The 18,772-nt window shown below is 36.8% G+C and overlaps 1 long non-coding RNA gene across 5 annotated transcripts in view; it reads right to left on the bottom strand.

Annotated features, from left to right (window-relative positions):
• Nucleotides 1–18,772, bottom strand: part of LOC141377843 (uncharacterized) — a 47,331-nt gene that overhangs the window by 5,842 nt on the left and 22,717 nt on the right. For 2 of the 5 annotated variants that reach the window (XR_015509479.1, XR_015509478.1), the window contains 2 exons: nt 18,462–18,518; nt 18,055–18,277 (listed from right to left, as the gene is read on the bottom strand). This is a non-coding gene — a long non-coding RNA (uncharacterized LOC141377843). Of the gene's footprint in view, nt 1–18,054; nt 18,278–18,450; nt 18,519–18,772 lie in introns of those variants that run through there. The other 3 variants (XR_015509477.1, XR_015509476.1, XR_015509475.1) reach the window with 2 other exon arrangements.

The raw sequence follows: 18,772 nt of genomic DNA, 5'->3' as shown, positions 1-18,772 counted from the left end.
TGGAAACTTAACTTTCCACCAGACTGTCATACAGACTTAATGTTGGACTCATTTAACTACCAATCTGATTACCTTTCAACTTACTAGCCACACCCTAGCAACCATTTACGGTGCCTAGCAACTGTCCTATAGAATTCTGTTGTTAAAAAACTGCCATTGACTTTACATTGGACATACCAACAACATACCAGTTCATACTAGCAAACATACTAATCATAATAAGAAACATAAGCTGTGTCTCATTTTAGAGGCTGCATCCTACGAAGGATGCGGATTTTAAAGGTGTATCCTTCTAAATCATACTATAAACACACTACCAACAGGCAACTTCATACAAAATTCATGCTAACAACAAGCTAGCGACATGCTAATTCATACTATAACCATGCTAATTTATGTTAGCAACTGCCTAGCAACCACTCAGAACGCCTTAGCAACTGCCTAACAACACCTTAGCAACCACTCAGAACACTTTAGCAACCGCCAAGCAACAGCTTGGTATCCACATAAAACACCCTAGCAACCGCCTAGCAACCACTCAGAAAATCCTAGCAACGCCTTAGACGCCACCTAGCAACCACTCAGAACACCATAGCAACTACTCAAACATCCTAGCAACCACCTAGCAACACTTTTTGAAACAACCTAAGCAACTACTCAGAACACCTTAGAAACCACCTAGGACACCATAGTAATGCCTTAGCAACCGCTCCGTGGTTAACCTAGCAACAACATAACTACCTGGTACACTCGAGCAACACCTTAACAAGCGGCGAGCAACTGTTTAGAACACCTCAGCAACACTAATTGTGTGAATTAAGTGAAACACTATTAAATCTAGATTTCCATTTCATCCTGCTTCTCAAAGCATTCTTCTAGAGAACATGGTGTTGTGTGCTACAATTCCCCGAAGACGTGTAGCTGCAGTTTTTCATTATTTCTCAGCTGAAATATTTTGTGAACTGCTTGTTGAACTGGAATATTCTATGAATGTGAAATGGCTCACAGAGACCTTTTTGTTGAATTTCACTCGAAAGGGCCTCACAAGTGCAAAGTAATCCCAAATGGCAGAGGTCAGATGCCTCTCAGTTACTTTGCACCCGGGTGAAAGGTGCTCAGATCAGCCATCAGGGATCTTTCACATACTTTAGATATATTCAAACTAACAGGCTAGCAAAGGGGAAAGCGCATACAATGTCATATATAAGGATTTGCGTTTATTTATTGTAAATATAAACTATTTTTAAAAAGTTTACGTAAATGGAGTTTCCTAAATGTAGCCTGTTTTATTAATCGCACTTCATTATACTGTAATTCAACTTTAATTAAACAATGAATGCGTTTACACTACATTCACTTTCTTTTGTAAAGGCATATTTTACTCAAATTAAAATGGCCATTATTTACTCATCCAAACTTATATATATATTTATATTATATATATATATATATATATATATATATATATATATATATATATATATATATATATATATATATATATATATATATATATATATATATATATATAAATATAAATAAGGAGACTCAGTGGGGAGCACGTTTGCCTCACAGCAAGAATGTCGCTGGTTCGAACCTCGGCTCAGTTGGCGTTTCTGTGTGGAGTTTGCAGGTTCTCCCTGCATTCGCGTGGGTTTCCTCCGGGTGCTCCGGTTTCCCCCACAGTCCAAAAACATGCGGTACAGGCTAAATTGTCCGCAGTGTATGAGTGTGTGTTTTTGAGTATATGTGAATGTTTCCCAGATATGGGTTGCGGCTGGAAGGGCATCCTCTGCGTAAAAACTTGCTGGATAAGTTGGTGGTTCACTCCGCTGTGGCGACCCTGGATTAATAAAGGGACTAAGCCGACAAGAAAATGAATGAATATATATATATATATATATATATATATATATATATATATATATATATATATATATATATATATATATATATATATATATATCATAGCTCAAATTCTAAATAAAATTGTCAGAGATACTATGTTTTATATGTTATAACAGGTGTAACTGAGGTGAATTCATAATTTACTCATTATCAAAAAAGCATTATTAGCACGTCACTTCACCTAACAATTTATCTTTTTTTTTCCCGTTTATTTTGTAGATAACTCACAAACAAAAAATACATTAAAACAAAGATACAAATTATACCGATAATGCTATTTTGGGTAGATAGTGCGTTAATGACGATACTACCGTTTCCAAATCACAGCAGCACCGTCTGCTCCGTAGCCATAGTATCACGATACTACCATAGTACCGGTAAACGGTGCAACCCTACTTCAGTCACATGATCTTTCAGAAATCACTCTTACATTAATTATTACAGTCATAATTATTATAATTATTATTGTTGTTAATATTAATTGTAATTGCAATAATGACTGGACTAATAATTTCATTTGTAAATAAGTAATAAATTAATATTTAATAAATAAGTATTTAACAATTGTACAATTGTATTTTTTTTTATATTTAATAAATGCCATCTTAATCAACAGAAAAAAATTTCCTTAAAAAAAATAACTAAAAAACATGAAAAAAAAAAAATAAAACCGACCTCAAACTTTTGATCAGTAGTGTATATTGGTTGTCAACCAAACTTGAACAGTACTGTCTGAATGGAATTCAGACATCCTATGTCTGCCATGTTTGTCCTTTCACATGACCTGCCAGTTTCATTTGTCTCATTCCTAAATTGTGTTCCATAGTAAATTGTCCATCACTTGCTCATATTGCTCCTGTACATATATGCATTGGATTTTGCAAATGTTTTATTAAATCAGTCATTAGTTAGAAAATAAAAAAACCTTGAAGTGCAAAATATTGTTCCTCCAGTATTTGGATTCTGCTCTATATATTTTTAATTTAAATGTAATGAAGCTTTAGGTTATTATTATTTTTAAGTGTAAGCAGTTGAATCTAGAGCAACATGCTTGTTTATTATTAAATTCCCAATTTAATGGAATGAATGTAGAAATTCATTAGTACACCATCATTCACACCAAATCTGTTCACAAGCAGAAGTCCATTTGGATGGACTGATGAAAAATGTATCCCCACATGGACTGCTTGGGCACGGAGCAAGAGAGAGTGAACACATCCAGACATAGTGCAAAGGGGTTTTACAACTCTTCTAAATTCCCTCTGTCTGCAGGGTTAAAGCTGCTTAACCAGATTACCGTGAGTTCCCGGCAAGCAGGAGATCATTCACCTGACGAAACGTCCATGTCGCAACACTGTTCCAGCGTCCCGCAATCCTGCCTGACCTTTGCCCTTAGGATTGTGGCCCGCCGGTACCTTTTTCCTTTTACCGGGTCAATGTAGCGCAGTCTGCCTGTTGCTCAGCGGGTGTCATGTAACCTGTCTGACTGGCAGCACAATGTGTAATTCAGCACCGAACAATGGCCTCAAGAGACTGAGGGTGATTCATGGTGACTGTTCCGTCTTATAGCCTGGAAGAAAACCACTGCTTGGTAAAATGGACAGAGTGTAAGACTTTTACTCTCATTTACATTACAGGGCTCTGTGTTTATATATGCATCCCAGCTGATCTTTGCAGCTCATGTTGAGTCACTGCCCAGATTTAGTCAAAATGTTTCTCAGTTCGTACATGCTTTCCTCTCCTTTTAAAGGGACAGTTCAAACAAAAATGAAAATCATTAACTCCGCTTCATGTAGTGCCAAACCTGAATGGCTTTTTTTTTTTCAATGGATCACAAAATATATAGGGTTCAGCATGAATGAATGCTGATTTCTTTTTTCTTTAAAAAAAAACACGGTTCATTTCTTCTCAGTGGGGTGTGAATAATGTGGTTAGATATTATGTTGTGTAGTTTGCATAGTATTGTGTAGTGTTGTGCAGCATTATCTCTGGTTGTTTTTTTCTGTTGCATTAGCCTCCACCATCAACCATTTTAAATTCACTATTATTATTATTATTATTATTATTATTATTGATGTGAGGGGGAAAGAACAGGGAATTTACACTGTAACTAAGTGCTAAATAAATGAGGCTCTTGTAGTTTATTTGTTGTTTTGCAAAGCATTAGCAATCACATTTGTAACAACTTTTCGGGGTATTCAATAAGCTCAATTAAAACCTATAACTATGATGGTTAGTTGATTTTTTGATGCAGTGCATTACAGTATGTATTGTTTCATTTCATTATTTGTTTTCACATTTTATAGTATTTTAACCCTTTGACCGCCTGCTTTACCAAATGGTTGACCATGTTTTGCCTGTTTTAAATAGACTGTTAAAGTCATTTAAAGAATGATTTGCTTTAAATAATGGTTTACACAAACAATATTGCTTGTTTACAAAAAAATCAAACAAACATAATGCTGTTGCACTGCTACACTTGATTTTGGTTTTATTGTATATATATATATATATATATATATATATATATATATATATATATATATATATATATATATATATATAATAACAAGAAAACAAGTTAAATGAGAATCTTAAATATTTTGATGGCATACTTAAAAAATAAAGATGATTTACTATTCAAAAATGTTTTATTTTGACTATTTTTTTTTTATTTTAATAAATTGGTCTTACACTTTAAAATTTTTCATAGCATATGTATTCATTAAAGTACTTTTACCATATCTACCATTTGGTACAGGTTGATATTTTAGAAATTATGGGATGTGTTGAAAAAAAAATGCATTGAGCATGTTAACTAGCGACATTAGGAGTTAAAAATCCAATCCAAACATTTTTTTCTAGGTGGGGCAGGTAATACTTCTGATAGTTTTTACATTTGTTGTTTGGCTGACCTTGACATGGAAAAAGAATTTTAAAAAAATCTCAGCATTTCCTCAACAAAAAGTCTTACCTGTTTTATGTTGGATACAATAAAGGCAGTTTAAACATTTTAACATTTAAAAAAAAAAAAACATTTTAAGGTCAATATTGTTAGATTTCGATTGTCTACAGAACAAAACATCATTTTACAACGATATGCCTAATTACACTAACTTGCCTAATTTACCTAGTAAAGCCTTTAAATGTCACTTTAAACTAAATATTAGTATCTTGAAAATGTTTTAGTAAAATATGTTCTGGCATCACGGCAAAGATGAAACAAATCAGTTTTTAAAAATGAGTTATTAAATGTATTATGTTTAAAAAAAATCTACTGTAAATTAAACAGAAATTGGGGAAAATATACGGGGGGTTCTTACAATTTTTTCAGTTCTGTGGATTTAGGAGCAAATTTCCAATGTGTGTATGAAGACCGTGTGTGCATTATGAATGAGGCCACTGGATTTATTATTGTTTACTGCTTCACCTTTCCACAAAAGGAGATGCACCTAAACAACTTGTTTTGACTAGTTTAAATTAAACCAAGGAACATAAATCTTTACAGAAAATGCAGAAGAGCATGTCAATGTTCACATAACACAGGAAAACATTTGTAACATTGTTTAGGAACATTTTTATATCCTTTTAATAAAAAAGAAGGTCAGGTTAAAAGAAAATGTTTTTAAAACTATGATTCATGTGTATCAATATGTTAAACTTATTATGTTCATGAGGTTTTTCTGTTTTTCTGGGGGGTTTGTTTTACTAGGATGCTTCATTCTTTCTCTCTCAGCTCATAAGCATATGATCATCAATGTTTTGCTAATATGAGATTAATATGTATGTGTATTACAGTCACAAAAGTATTTTTGCGGCTTCTTTAAATTACTAATTGACTTAATGAACACAATCGTTGAGGTTTATTGGGAATACTTTGTTTTTTATAAATGTTCATTTTACTTAAATTTGTAAAAACATTTAAATCAACGTAATCACTTTATTTTTGAGGAAATTTAAATGAATCATGTGAAACCCAGCATTTTTTAAAAAGTGTTGCTTGCCTTCCGAAGAGATTATTTGTTTTTTTCTAACGTGATTCAATTCCTGGTCAAATACGTGCGTCCACCTCAGCAGGTCCATGTTAAGGCCTGTGATTAGAGGCGCTCCCCACAGTCTGCTGAATTCATTAGATGCTGCTGGAAAATCCCATACGCAGGGTGTCTGAGGGCCGATGACTCACGGCATATGTACATCAACACCCACCAATGCATGAGTAAGTCACCGGCCTCCTGCTTAAATCAAGCACTGCGATACATATAGCAGTGTGCAGCCACAAATAGCCAGGGGAGAAACCCTATTAAGGAAACACTAAAATGCCTTGCAAAAAACAAATGCTTAGAGTTGTTGTCTTGCTTCATTTACTTGTCATTTTCTAGACAAGTAAAAAAAAAAAAAGTTTTCAGAAATAATTAGCCAAAGTGAAGTGGCTTTTTCTTTAAAACAAGCTAAATAATTGGGTACCATTGGGTTAAATAATATAATCTTGTTTTCGCTTTGAACACAGATAAAATATTAAAGAATTTGAATAAAAGTGTGCGCATATTACATCCCCTTTGCATTAATAAATACATTCATATAATAATTAAATGCATATTAATTTAAATACATTAAATATAGCATCATGTAGAATATACATAACTGTATTTTACTTACTCCATTGGCAAATTGTTTTGTTCTTGGTTTGAAATAAGAATATTTACCCCATTAGCAGATTATTTAGCTCGTTTTAATATTTTGTTTTGACTTAATATTTCTGAAAACAAAAAGCGCATTTAAGGATGGGTGGGTTGAGAGTAAAAGGAGGTGAAATAGGTAAAACGCAAACAGTTTAAAATCATTATCAATCTGTCATCTTTGTATCTTCTTGCTTAATCCGAGCGGTGACATGTCCAGCAGACCATTCTCTTCTCTGTTTAAAGACTGCTTATGTAATTCCACGGAAAGTCTGAGCAGGGGAACTACAGCTAGACAATCTCATTAAAGGGACATGATGCCTCGCCGTACGTCTCAATGCTCTCCCTTCCTCCTTCAGTTCAGCTTTAGGCTACATGGCTTTTTTCTATATCACTGTTACATCCTACTGGACAGATTTCTGCTGATGAGACTGTACATACAGAAGCCTCTTTCAGTTCTTCCACTTCTTCGGATGATTTGCCCTGGGACAGTCTGGGCTGTCAGGGTATCTGATGAACTGTGTGGGATTGTTTTGAGCAAACAGCAGAACCCAACGATGTTAATCCTCTCTTTAGACTTAAGTGTATACCGCTAATGGATTTTTGTTTAGCTTGAGAAGGACAACCTGCTTTGAATTGTTTATGTTATATACGGTTATGCAAATGAGTAAGACACCACAAATTGTGTATGATTTATTGTTGTGTTTGAATAAACTATCATTTTTGTTTTATCATGTAAACGAATGATGACAAAAGTTTTTGCATAAACTAACAAAAGAAGGTGGGAGATATTTTCAGATGATTATATTAATATTGCTAATATCTGTTTTAAGAGTAAAATAATACATATTTGGTGGAATAAGCCTGAATTTTAGTCACAACAAATAAAAAATAACAGTCTTTTTCTAATTATTCTGGGATTTAAAAAAACAACATAAAAATGAATAGTCATTGCAGAAAATGACCAATTATGCATAAATTACAAAATTTTTACTTTTAATAGTCAATTAAGCCATATTTAAATATTTTATTTTAACTTTTAGTATTGATCTAAAATAATGATTACACACTTTCTAGTCTTTGAAGCATGTGGGAGTCTGTATTTTCTCCAATCACTGACACATACAGTTGATATAAAGCTGTTGTGCTTTGTGGAATGTCTGTAGTTCCTGTTTCCTTGTGAAAAGTAGTGTGTGCAGCACGGTGACTTGGCCAGCGGTGGCAGCATGCATGAGGCCTGCTGCTATTGTTTCATGCAGAAAGAACAGTGGAGTTTCCTACATTGCTTCACTGCTGCTCTCAGCTGATCTGCCTCAACGGGCTGAGGCCTGTCAAACCCTGTGCTCAGGTAAGTCCAGCATTTAGACAACTTTAGAAAGAACTCTAATGTACTCAGTTGCATGACTGGGATGTGGTTGTAGGCATGAGGCTGTTGTGCACAGTACTGCATGAATCACAAGATACGGCTATTTTATAAGAGTTAAATAAGAAATTGAGTAACTTGTTATTTATTTTTTAATATTCTGTTTTGTTTTGGGCTGTTTACAAGCAGTGTTGGGTCAACTTGGGTGTAATTAGTTACAAAACAGCAAGTTGCTGTAATTAAGTTGGGGATTAAAGTAAAAGATTAATTTTCATTTTCAGGTTTTATTATGACAGTTGGTCCCACTTTATATTAAGTGTCCCTAACTACTTTGTACTTACATCAAAAAATAAATACAATGTACTTACTGTGTTTATAATGTATTTGAGAACACTTGGGGTGCATTTGAGTTGGGATGGAGGTTGGGTTATGGACAGGTTTGGTAGCATGGGTAGGTTTAAGGGTAGGTTAAGGTGTAAGGGATGGTCAACAGTGTATTTACAAATGTAATTACAAAAGTTAATTATAGATGTAATTACATACATGTATTTAATCAAGCATAAATAAATACATGTATTTACACAATAAGTACATTGTAAAAAACTTTTAATTCCTATGTAAGTATATATTAGTTAAGGCCACTTAATATAAAGTGGGACCTGACAGTTGTTTATAATGCACTTGCTTAATTTCTGTACGCAAATACAATAGTTCTTTACAGTATGTATAGATCAATACAGAGAAGCAGAGTAAGTTATATATCTCTGAAATATCTTATTTTTAAGCTAAAGGCTCATTTGTCAAGAAAATGTCATGCTTATGCTATTTGTCATTTGTTTGACAACTGCACATGCTTAGAATAAAATGTGAGTATATGGTATTAACTTGATGTCATTCATTTAAAACATTTTGATACATGTAGTGTTCGATACATCCATTGTTTCCAATTGAGGTGTTTTTTTTTTTAAACAAAACTAAAATTGAAAAGATTCAAAGTTCAAATTGTATCTATGCACTGAGATTTATGTGGATTAGTATTTTTTCAAGTAATTAAATTACTTATTGAGTAAATAAGTTACTTTTCTGATAAAGTACTTAGAAAATTAATGTAAATACTATTGCAATGGTGTAATTAGTAATCAATTACTATTTTGAATTAACTTTGCAACAATTATAAAGATTTGTTAGATCGAATGTGTGTACAAATCCATGTTTCACTGTCATGTGACCACTGGGGACTTTGAACCATACTGTTTACAGAATGTTATGAATTCATATAGGCTACTAGTGCCTCATATATCGATTTTTTTCTCACTATATGGTGAGTGGCCATATGCAGATGGACATTTCTGATGCATTGCTGAATGCATTACTGTGTTTAAATGAATCAATTGAATGAATGATTGAATTGAAAAACTGGCTGCGTCCAAAATCACATACTTCCATATATAGTACACTAACCGATTAGTATGTCTGAATTCATAGAATTAGAAAAACAGTATACGAGAAGTACCCGCATGACTTACTACTTCCTTGGCCTAAAAACCTTGGCCTCAATAAACTCCTTAATTGCTGCTTATTAATTGTTAGTCAAGTAGTAGTTAGGTTGATATTGGATAGGATTAGGGATGTAGAATAAGTTCATGCAGAATGTGAACTTCATATGTGCTAATAAACAGCCAGTATTTTAATAACAAGCATGCTAATCAGCAGCTAACTTATCCCTTTGTGGGTCTCAAATTTCCTTAGCTGCCTTGGTAAGACTTAATGTTCAGAAGCGTAATTTTCAGTTTTGGGTTAACTATCCCTTTAAGAAAACTGGTCCCTTAAATTTTTACCCTATTCACAGATGTACCCAAACGTATGGTAGCAACTGCAAACCTTTCATATATATTTATATGCGTCAGACATGATGAAACAAGCTATTGTCAGGGTTCATACGGGTACTGGAAATCCTTGAAAATGCTTGAATTTTAATTTAATGTTTTCAAGGTTTGAAAAATGCTTCGATTTGGGATAAAGTGGTTGAAACTCCACTTATGCCTCACAGCAAGAAGGTCGCTGGTTCGAGCCTCGGCTGGGTCAGTTGGCGTTTCTGTGTGGAGTTTGCATTTTCTCCCAGTGTTCAAAAGGGTTTCCTCCAGGTGCTCCGGTTTCCCTTGGTGTGAGTGTGTAATGAGTGTGTATGGATATTTCCCAGATATGGGTTGCAGCTGGAAAGGCATCCTCTGCGTAAAACATGTGCTGGAAAAGTTGGCAGTTCATTCTGCTGTGGTGACCCCAGATTAATAAAGAGACTAAGTCAAAAAGAAAATGAATGAATGAATGAAATGTCTTTGCTTTTGTATATAATGAAAAGTCTGGAGTCTGAGCAGGTGCCTGTTGCATGATCTGCCTCTTTTTTATCTGCACCTTTTGAAATTAAAATAAATACACATTTAAGATAAAATAAAACACGTTTGAGATGCAAGTAAAGGACATTTCACTCATTCATTTTCTTGTCGGCTTAGTCCCTTAATAATCCGGGGTCGCCACAGTGGAATGAACCGCCAATTTATCCAGCAAGTTTTTACGTAGCGGATGCCCTTCTAGCAGTAAATGACATTTAAGAGGGTAAATAACAACAATAATTAAGTTTGGGCTTGATATTTTGCTAAAATAATGATTAGCATCTGATATCATGTGATGAAGTATAAGTATGTATGTAATTCAAATGAAAATCTATGGGAGACCGGGCATCCTCATTGGCATAAATTGGGCTAAATTGTGGAACTCTTTACCCTCGCAGAATCCCTGAGTATTTTTAAATCCTCAATTAAAATTACTTACTTTTTTAGGGTAGCCTTTTTTGATTTAATTATGGTTTTGTATCTAATTTTATTATTATTATTTTATGTGCTTTTAATTATTTGTATTATTATTTTTATGCATTTATCCTTGTATGTACTGCTGCACATTTTATATGTTTGTAAAGTGCCTTGAGATGCTACTTTTAAAGGCGCTATATAAAATAATAATAATAAATATTATTAATAACAATAAGAGAAATAACAATAATAATAATTCATTCATTTTCTTGTCGGCTTAGTCCCTTTATTAATCCGGGGTCGCCACAGCGGAATGAACCGTCAACTTGTCCAGCAAGTTTTTACGCAGCGGATGCCCTTTCAGCCGCAACCCATCTCTGGGAAACAACCACACACATTCACATACACACACACTCATACACTACGGACAATTTAGCCTACCCAATTAACCTGTACCACATGTCTTTGGACTGTGGGGGAAACCGCAGGACCTGGAGGAAACCCACGCGAAGGCAGGGAGAACATGCAAACTCCACACAGAAACGTCAACTGAGCCGAAGTTCGAACCAGCGACCCAGCAACCTTCTTGCTGTGAGGTGACAGCACCACCTACTGCGCCACTGCCTTGCCTAATAATAATAATAAATATTATTAAATTATATATTTTGAAATAAATAATTATTAAATAAAATATGCCACAGTTAAAGTGCAGAAAAATGCACATGGATAGTGCTTACATTAGATTTGGGGAAAAAATGTAAGAAGCCTGTATTTTAGAATGGTTCCTGATCAACTATTTTTTGCACATGCTATTGTATACCCAAGCTATTACAGCTAATGTGCACCTGCACTTGCATATTTGGGGGGAAAAAAAGTTTATAGTTGCTTGCAAACAAACATGAAATCTCTGTGCAACCAGAGCAGCTTCAAATCCAGAAAGACTGCAACAAAGCTTTTTTCCCTTCATTTTCTCCAACTCTGGCATTCCCACATGCACGCTCCCTCAAACTCTCTCACGCTCTTTCTCTTTCTTGTGGCTAATTGACCCATTTTTCCAGGGGAGAGGTTTGCGTTTGATTCAGGGGAGGTCAGCGAGTGCGTTTGGGTGGGTCTGAGATGTGAGCCCTCCAAGGCCCTCACCTGAGTCCTTCGCTTACAACCATCACACCCTACGTCCTTCTAATCTTTGTATTTATGCTTATTTACAGCCTTTCCTGTGACCCTTGACACAGGAAGACTTACAAAGCCATTGTGGAGCCACTGTAACACAAGAACATTCAATATTACTCTTCTAAGAAACTAATCCTAATCCTAGTCTTGACCTCAGATTATTCCCACGTACATGAATTTCTACCACATCCTCGTGCGGTTAAGCAACGGTTATACGGTTATATTACATCATCATTAAACTGAAGTCGTTCACCTATTTGCTCTTCACTAAAGGTGGAGTTGGTCCGCATTCCTCAGCAACATTGCTACATAAACACTGAAGATGTTGTGTTTTTCCACAACTTCCCTGCTGCCCGCATTCTTGCGAATTGCGAGTTTAGTGGACCTTTTGCTCTGGCTCTCTGCATGCAGGAATGTGATAATGCATCCCAGCTTTGGCTTAGCCCTGCGGCTGGCCGGCTCGGTCTCTGGCTCCCCAACACGTGTCTGGCTCTGACTCCGCTCTTCTCCAGCCCCCCTGGAGACCTGCGGGACCCCAGAGCACCACACACTGCGCACTCCCACCACAGATCTCTTCTCTAGCAGCACACGCTCGGCGACAGCTGCACGACCGAACACTCCGTGCACATGTGAGCAAATGTCAAAGGCCCGGACCGGCAGCGTGTGTCGCCGAGGTGGGGTTTATGCTGGAATGTCAGTGAGGTTACAGTGCTCAGGTTTTGAGGCCGGACACATTAAATGAGATTTATGGGAAGAGGATTTGCTGGCGTGTTTTCGTGAGTCCAGCATCTTAACGGCTTTGAAGATGCCACTGCAATGCTGAAACACAGTGTAAAATATTAGCATGGCACAAAGCAGTAACAATACCTTTGATTTTTTGGAGGAATCTGATGTGCGAATCACTACTGTCACAGGTATCCTGTGATTTTATTTAGTTAAAATATCAAAAATATCACTAGAACAGTGTTATTTATTTTGCTGACCTATGTGCTTACATTATTCCAAATGTTTTGAAGACTGTTCAAATGCAGTTTTAACAAGTGACATGGATTGTCCTGTGTCGCCATGCTAATGACGTTAATGATTCCACACTTCATCAAACTACGCATTTGTTTGTTGCGAATATGCGCCCTCTAGTGGTGAAACACACATATCATGCCTTTAACAATGCAATTATCCTACTGTGACTTATCCTGAGCCACCAAAACGTCAAGCTTGTACTGTGTTTCAGGCATAACTAATTCAGAAGACTCTCAAGTGTACAATTTTAGGTCAAGTAAAGATTAAGCTTTGTGCGAGTGTAATTTATCCCCTGTTTCCACCTGGTATTGACATCCACATTCAGTGATCCAATCACAAATGGCAAGCCGAGATGCATTAGTTTTTAAAACATTGAAATTAACATGCGTACAAGTGGGTTGCCAGGTTCATATTTCATCAAGACCCTTCTCTCTGATTTCCTCTTGCTCTTGTTTGGATACAACACAGCAAAGAATGGTTTGGTTTTCTTTCTCACATCATGTCCCATAATGATCAGTAGGCAGAGAGTAGGCAGCATCTTTTGAGGTGGTTCAAACACATGGGTGTTTGCGAAGGCAAACGACTCAAAGGATTTTTCGACTACCACTAGACGTGGCTAAAAGTGAACAAGCTCAAAACTTTTACACCTGTATTTAGCGTTGTCCATATGTGATTGGCCATATCTGATTCTACACTGCTGATAGAAAATGTATGACATGATGACTAAAATATGATACATTTTTTATAAGGAATTTTGGTAACATTTTATAGGGACCAATTCTCACTTTTGACTAGTGGCTGATTAGCATGCTTGTTATTAAGATATTAGCTGTTTATTAGTATGTATGAAGCACATTTCTGCATGAACTCTTTATCCCTAATCCTACCAAATACCTAAACCCAACTACTACCTTAACTAGTACTAAGCTGAAAATTAGTACTTTATTGAGCAATGTGGATTGTGTCAAAGCAGCTTAACATAGAAGTTCTAGTAAACTAACACTGCGTCAGTCCAGTTTTCAGAGTTGTTAAGTTTAAGTTAAGTTAAAGTTAAGTTTAGTTCCGTTCAGTGTGGTTTAATTTTTACTGCTGAAAGTCCAAACACTGAAGAGCCAATCCATCGATGCACAGCTCCACAAGTCCCAAACCAAACAAGCCAGAGGAGAAAATGTCGAGGAGCAAATTTCACCGGTTGACAAAAGTGAAGGAAAAAACCTTGAGAGAAAGCAGGCTCAGTTGGGGATGAACATTTCTCTTCTGGCCAAACTTATTGTGCAGAGCTGCAGTCTGGGCTTCGGAGGCAGGCAAATGCTGGATGTCTATCGTGAAGAAGCTGTAGATGTGAGTATGACACCAGCGGGTGTTTAGGCTGACCTACAAGATTAATGCAGACACTCGTCTTTCATTGGGGTCTTTCAGGAATCAGTCTAAAAGTCTTAATGTTTTGTTAATAGTGAGAATTGTACCTTAAAATAAAATGTAAGTGTATTTTGGGCACACAACAACACAATTGGCCTTTTTAAAGCATTCTCCATGTTTAGCTGTTTTTTTTTCTGTAGTGCCTGTGCCCTTTCCCGTTCCTGTTTTAACAAGTGCATCTGTAACCCCCTCACACATGGGCATCTTAATATTTCTGTTGAAAAAGGGAGTAAAGGATGAAAAAAATCAAGTAGTATACAGGCCTTTCTGCTTAAATGTTGCATTAAAGAAGCATTATAGCAGGTTTGAAGATGTAATGGACTCTTGTTTGTCTTTGACCATTAGACCACGATTGGTTTGTCCATTTTTGAATGATATTTATCCTAATGATAGCTAATATAAACCTAAATGCAAACGTGACTGCTGGTTTTATTGCAGTACAGAGGATGGTGGCCTGTTTGTGTAATATGTAATGCCATGCTTAGAGAGACTCTTTAGCAATAAGGCTTTGGCTGATGGAGCGTCTGTGCTGTCTGTCATAGATCTGCCCTTGGCCACCGCAGGTCTCTACAGTCCGAAGAGGTTAAGGAGCATTCAGGGTTGTGAGCTGGACCATCTGATTCTCCAGTCATCCCAGAATATCCCAGTCAGCTGGTCTCTCTGAGTGACGGTGCTTATAGAATAGCTCATCCCACATGATGGTGGGAAGGTGGCTGTGTCAGCAGGCGCTCGGTGTGTGAGTGTGCGCTCATGTGCCCTTTGTACTGCCTGCTATGCGCGGTGGTATGTAACTAAAGGTCGAGGGGAGGTACATGAGGCTCTAGCAGGGAGATATCGGGCCACTCGTTGCCCTGGATCCCAAAGGCCAACATGACACCGTCAACTTAAAATTCATTATCCTGTCAGGAGTTTGTATCTTGCAGTATTATTTCTGGGAACTTAGAATACAACCTTTTATTGTATGTGTATATGAATGTGTAACACTAACTGTTCGATTGCGTACTGTTTAGTGACAGATGGTATACTGATTAAAGAGGTGTTTGGGTTCACAGTAACTTCCTATATCCGTCGAATATATTACTTGCAAATATATCAATATAGCACCAATTCACAAGATACATTTCTTGTGTAGTTGTTCATTAAAGGTAAGAACAATTTATATCTAGTGAAATGTTTTATAAACATCACTAGGGAAAACAAGTATGTCCACTTTATAAATATGTTCAGATCATTATCTTTTATTTAAATCTATGTTTTTGACGATTGATCCTGATTCCACTAAAGACTCTAATTCTTCCTCTTATTGAAGAAAGTACACCCGTTTCTTAGATAGAGCTGACTGTAGAACATTTATCAGGGAATAGTTTTACAGGTGTGTCTTTTTGCAGGTCCAGGCAGCTCTGATCAACTCAGAACAAAGTAAAACAAACAGACACCCTCCTGCTGGAGCTTACAAGTATTACACACACTCACCTCAGTGCTGGGGATTACACCAGCGCACTGAAACATTATGACCACTGGTTTAATATGAAGTTGGTCCTCTCTGCATACTGCCAGAACGGCTCTGACCAATCCAGTCATGAACTATTCAAGAACCCTGACGTTTTCCAGTGTGCACCGAGAGGTTAGCAGCAGATCCTTTGAACAGATGCTCAGTTGGATTAAGATCTGGGGAATTTGGAGGCCAGGGCAACACCTTGACCTCGTCATTATGTACTTTAAACTATGTCTAAGCATGGTGTGCACTGTGGCAGCGCACATTATGCTTCTGAAGTTGGCTACTTCAACTTGGGAACATTATTGTCAAGAATGTAGGAATGTTCCTGGTTTAAAACAGTGGTAGGAAGCACAGGTCAAATTTGCATCAAATGGAAGTAACTTGTTAACAAAGACTCGGCAGTGGAACCACGCCTCACTTTGTCTATTTAACCAATCACCTACTCCCTAAAAACCTATTTAAGGCAGACTGTTCCATCACTGTTCTTCTTGTTCTCTCGAACCCACCCTTTCTCCCTCTATTTCCCTGCTTCCTATTAACAATCTTATAGCCCTCTCTTCACTTCTAGGTTGAATCGGGGGGTCCAATCACTCTACCAAAATATTAGAGACAGTGCCCCCACTCTGAGCCTCTAGGCATCATCGTGGGATGGCTGATCAACCTACTTACCTACCTACCGGTTCCTTTTGTCCCGCTGTTCCCTTTCCATCCCTTTCATCCCTACATCTCTACAATAAAGTCTAGCTGAAAGTGTGGCATGGTGAATTGAATTAAATGGCTGGACCCAGTGTTTCCCAGCAGAACATTGCCAGAGCATCACACTCCCTTCACCAAGCTGTCATGCTCCCATTGTGCATTATGATGCTACCATCTTCCACCATGCCACTGCTTTGTGATTTCTACCTTCCTAGATAATTTCTGTCACATTTTCATCACTGCTGACCAAGTATAACCAACATACATTGCCATTTGAGAGATATTCTGAGCTAGTGGCCTCACCATGATGATATGGCCTTTTTCTTTATTTCCACATATTTGTCATACGTGTTTGGCTTCTAATTGTTGTTTGGCTATTATTTTTATTCTATTGTTAAGGACAAAAGGTTTAATGGAAAAGACGATGTTGCTAATTAAAGTTCAGTAACACAGTAATATTTTGAGTACATTTGTCAAGTATTTACAATGCCACCACCCCTCTGTCCTCTTGTTTGAAAACTAAAATATGGTCATCCTAGGTTATAGCAACTCATTTACAGCAACTAGCCATTAAATAGTTCCCTCAGAGAACTAATTTTCCCCATGGGCCCTATTCCTGGCTGTATTCTCACCTTCAACTTAACTGACAGAGACATCAAGTATGCCAACTCAAAAGGTGTTCTTATGTTTTTACCGATAACCTCATGGGCAGTATGCCAACATGTAGTCCAACTTCTGGCGATTCACATCCCCCATCCAGGTTACATAGAATTCTGGCCCAGATTTGTCATAAAGCTGGCACAGCAGGCATTCATCTGACACCAGCATATAGCATGTGGACCAAACATGGCCCAGGTTTAGCAGAGATGGCGCTGTCTTTAAGGCGGCACACAAGACATGGGTCAGATGTCAAATGTAGTATCTGCCCCAGATATTAAAAATTTATTTGTAAGCCCTGCGAGTTAGGAATATCTTGACCCACATTTAAATCCTTTTAATAATTTTTTTTTTTGAGAAAATAAATATTTCAATACACAAAATCATTTCCATCTTCCTGTTTGCATCATCTAATGCCTTCATTTTAATCCAGATAACAATCAACATTTAATTGTTTGAATTATTAATCTATTCTTTCCTGTATGTTGCTACTAGATTTTGGTTTCTAGACAATGGCCCAGTTATGGGTTATTAACCTGGCTAAAACTTGACCCCGATGTGGTCCATGTTTGGATTTGCCTGGAAGCCAGACTTGGTCCAATCATGTACCGAAATTCACTGCGGCATTGGGCAAAGCAAACGCGGATTGTGTGGGCCAGAGCTGGGCCAGAGTAATTTTGCTTTGAGGGCAGCTTCATTTTGTCCTATCACAATAAAGGCAGACAACACTCAGAACTATAACCATATCAAGTTCTAATGCAAATATGCTAAAAAACAGGTACTTCTGCCAATAGTTTTAATAACTACAAAAATGTTCCTCAAATGCATAAAAGCTCCTATACAGGGATGTTCAGGACTCTTTATTCAATGTCTGTCATATTTGTTGTAAAGGAGCAGTGATGGGGGAGGCTCAGTAAACCATGGGTGACTGTAGAGTTCCTGACACACGTGTCCTGTCATCCGAAAGCAGAGCACAGGATGTGTGAAAAGGCCGCAGAAAATGGGCTCTCTAAAGGGGGATGGCATCTCAGATACCACTTCCTTTCCTAACACAGGATGTGTCCTACAGTTTCATGTAGTGTCAGGTCAGCAAAGAGGGTCGTATTATGACAAGGCAGGACGCGACTGACACACACACGTACCATATGATTTACAAGGACTTAATGTATTAGACACATTTTGATGTACTTTATACTTAAAAAAATAATAATAAATAAATAAACAAATAACATTTTTTGTGGACTTACCGTACCCCTACTTCTAAAGTCAGCCTTCACAGGACAGGAAAACCCCTTTGGCAAAATCTGAAAGTATAAAAAAAAACATTTAGAATGATTTTAAAGTTTTGAATTATGAGGACACAAGGCACATCCTCATAAACCACTTAAACAGTTTAATAGAAGTGGTCATACCCATGTCACTGTTCAATTGTGTGTCCTTGTAAACCACATGAACCAGAATGTGTGTGTGTGTGTGTGTGTACTTGTTTATGTGGTTTACAAGAACAATTGTAGAGTAGGATGGGTATGACCTAGAATACAACTGGCTATGAACTTGT

Source organism: Danio rerio, chromosome 15 (assembly GCF_052040795.2).
Source record: "Danio rerio strain M-AB ecotype USA chromosome 15, GRCz13ab, whole genome shotgun sequence".
NCBI classification, from domain to species: domain Eukaryota; kingdom Metazoa; phylum Chordata; class Actinopteri; order Cypriniformes; family Danionidae; genus Danio; species Danio rerio.
This window is presented reverse-complemented; position numbering and strand designations above follow the sequence as displayed.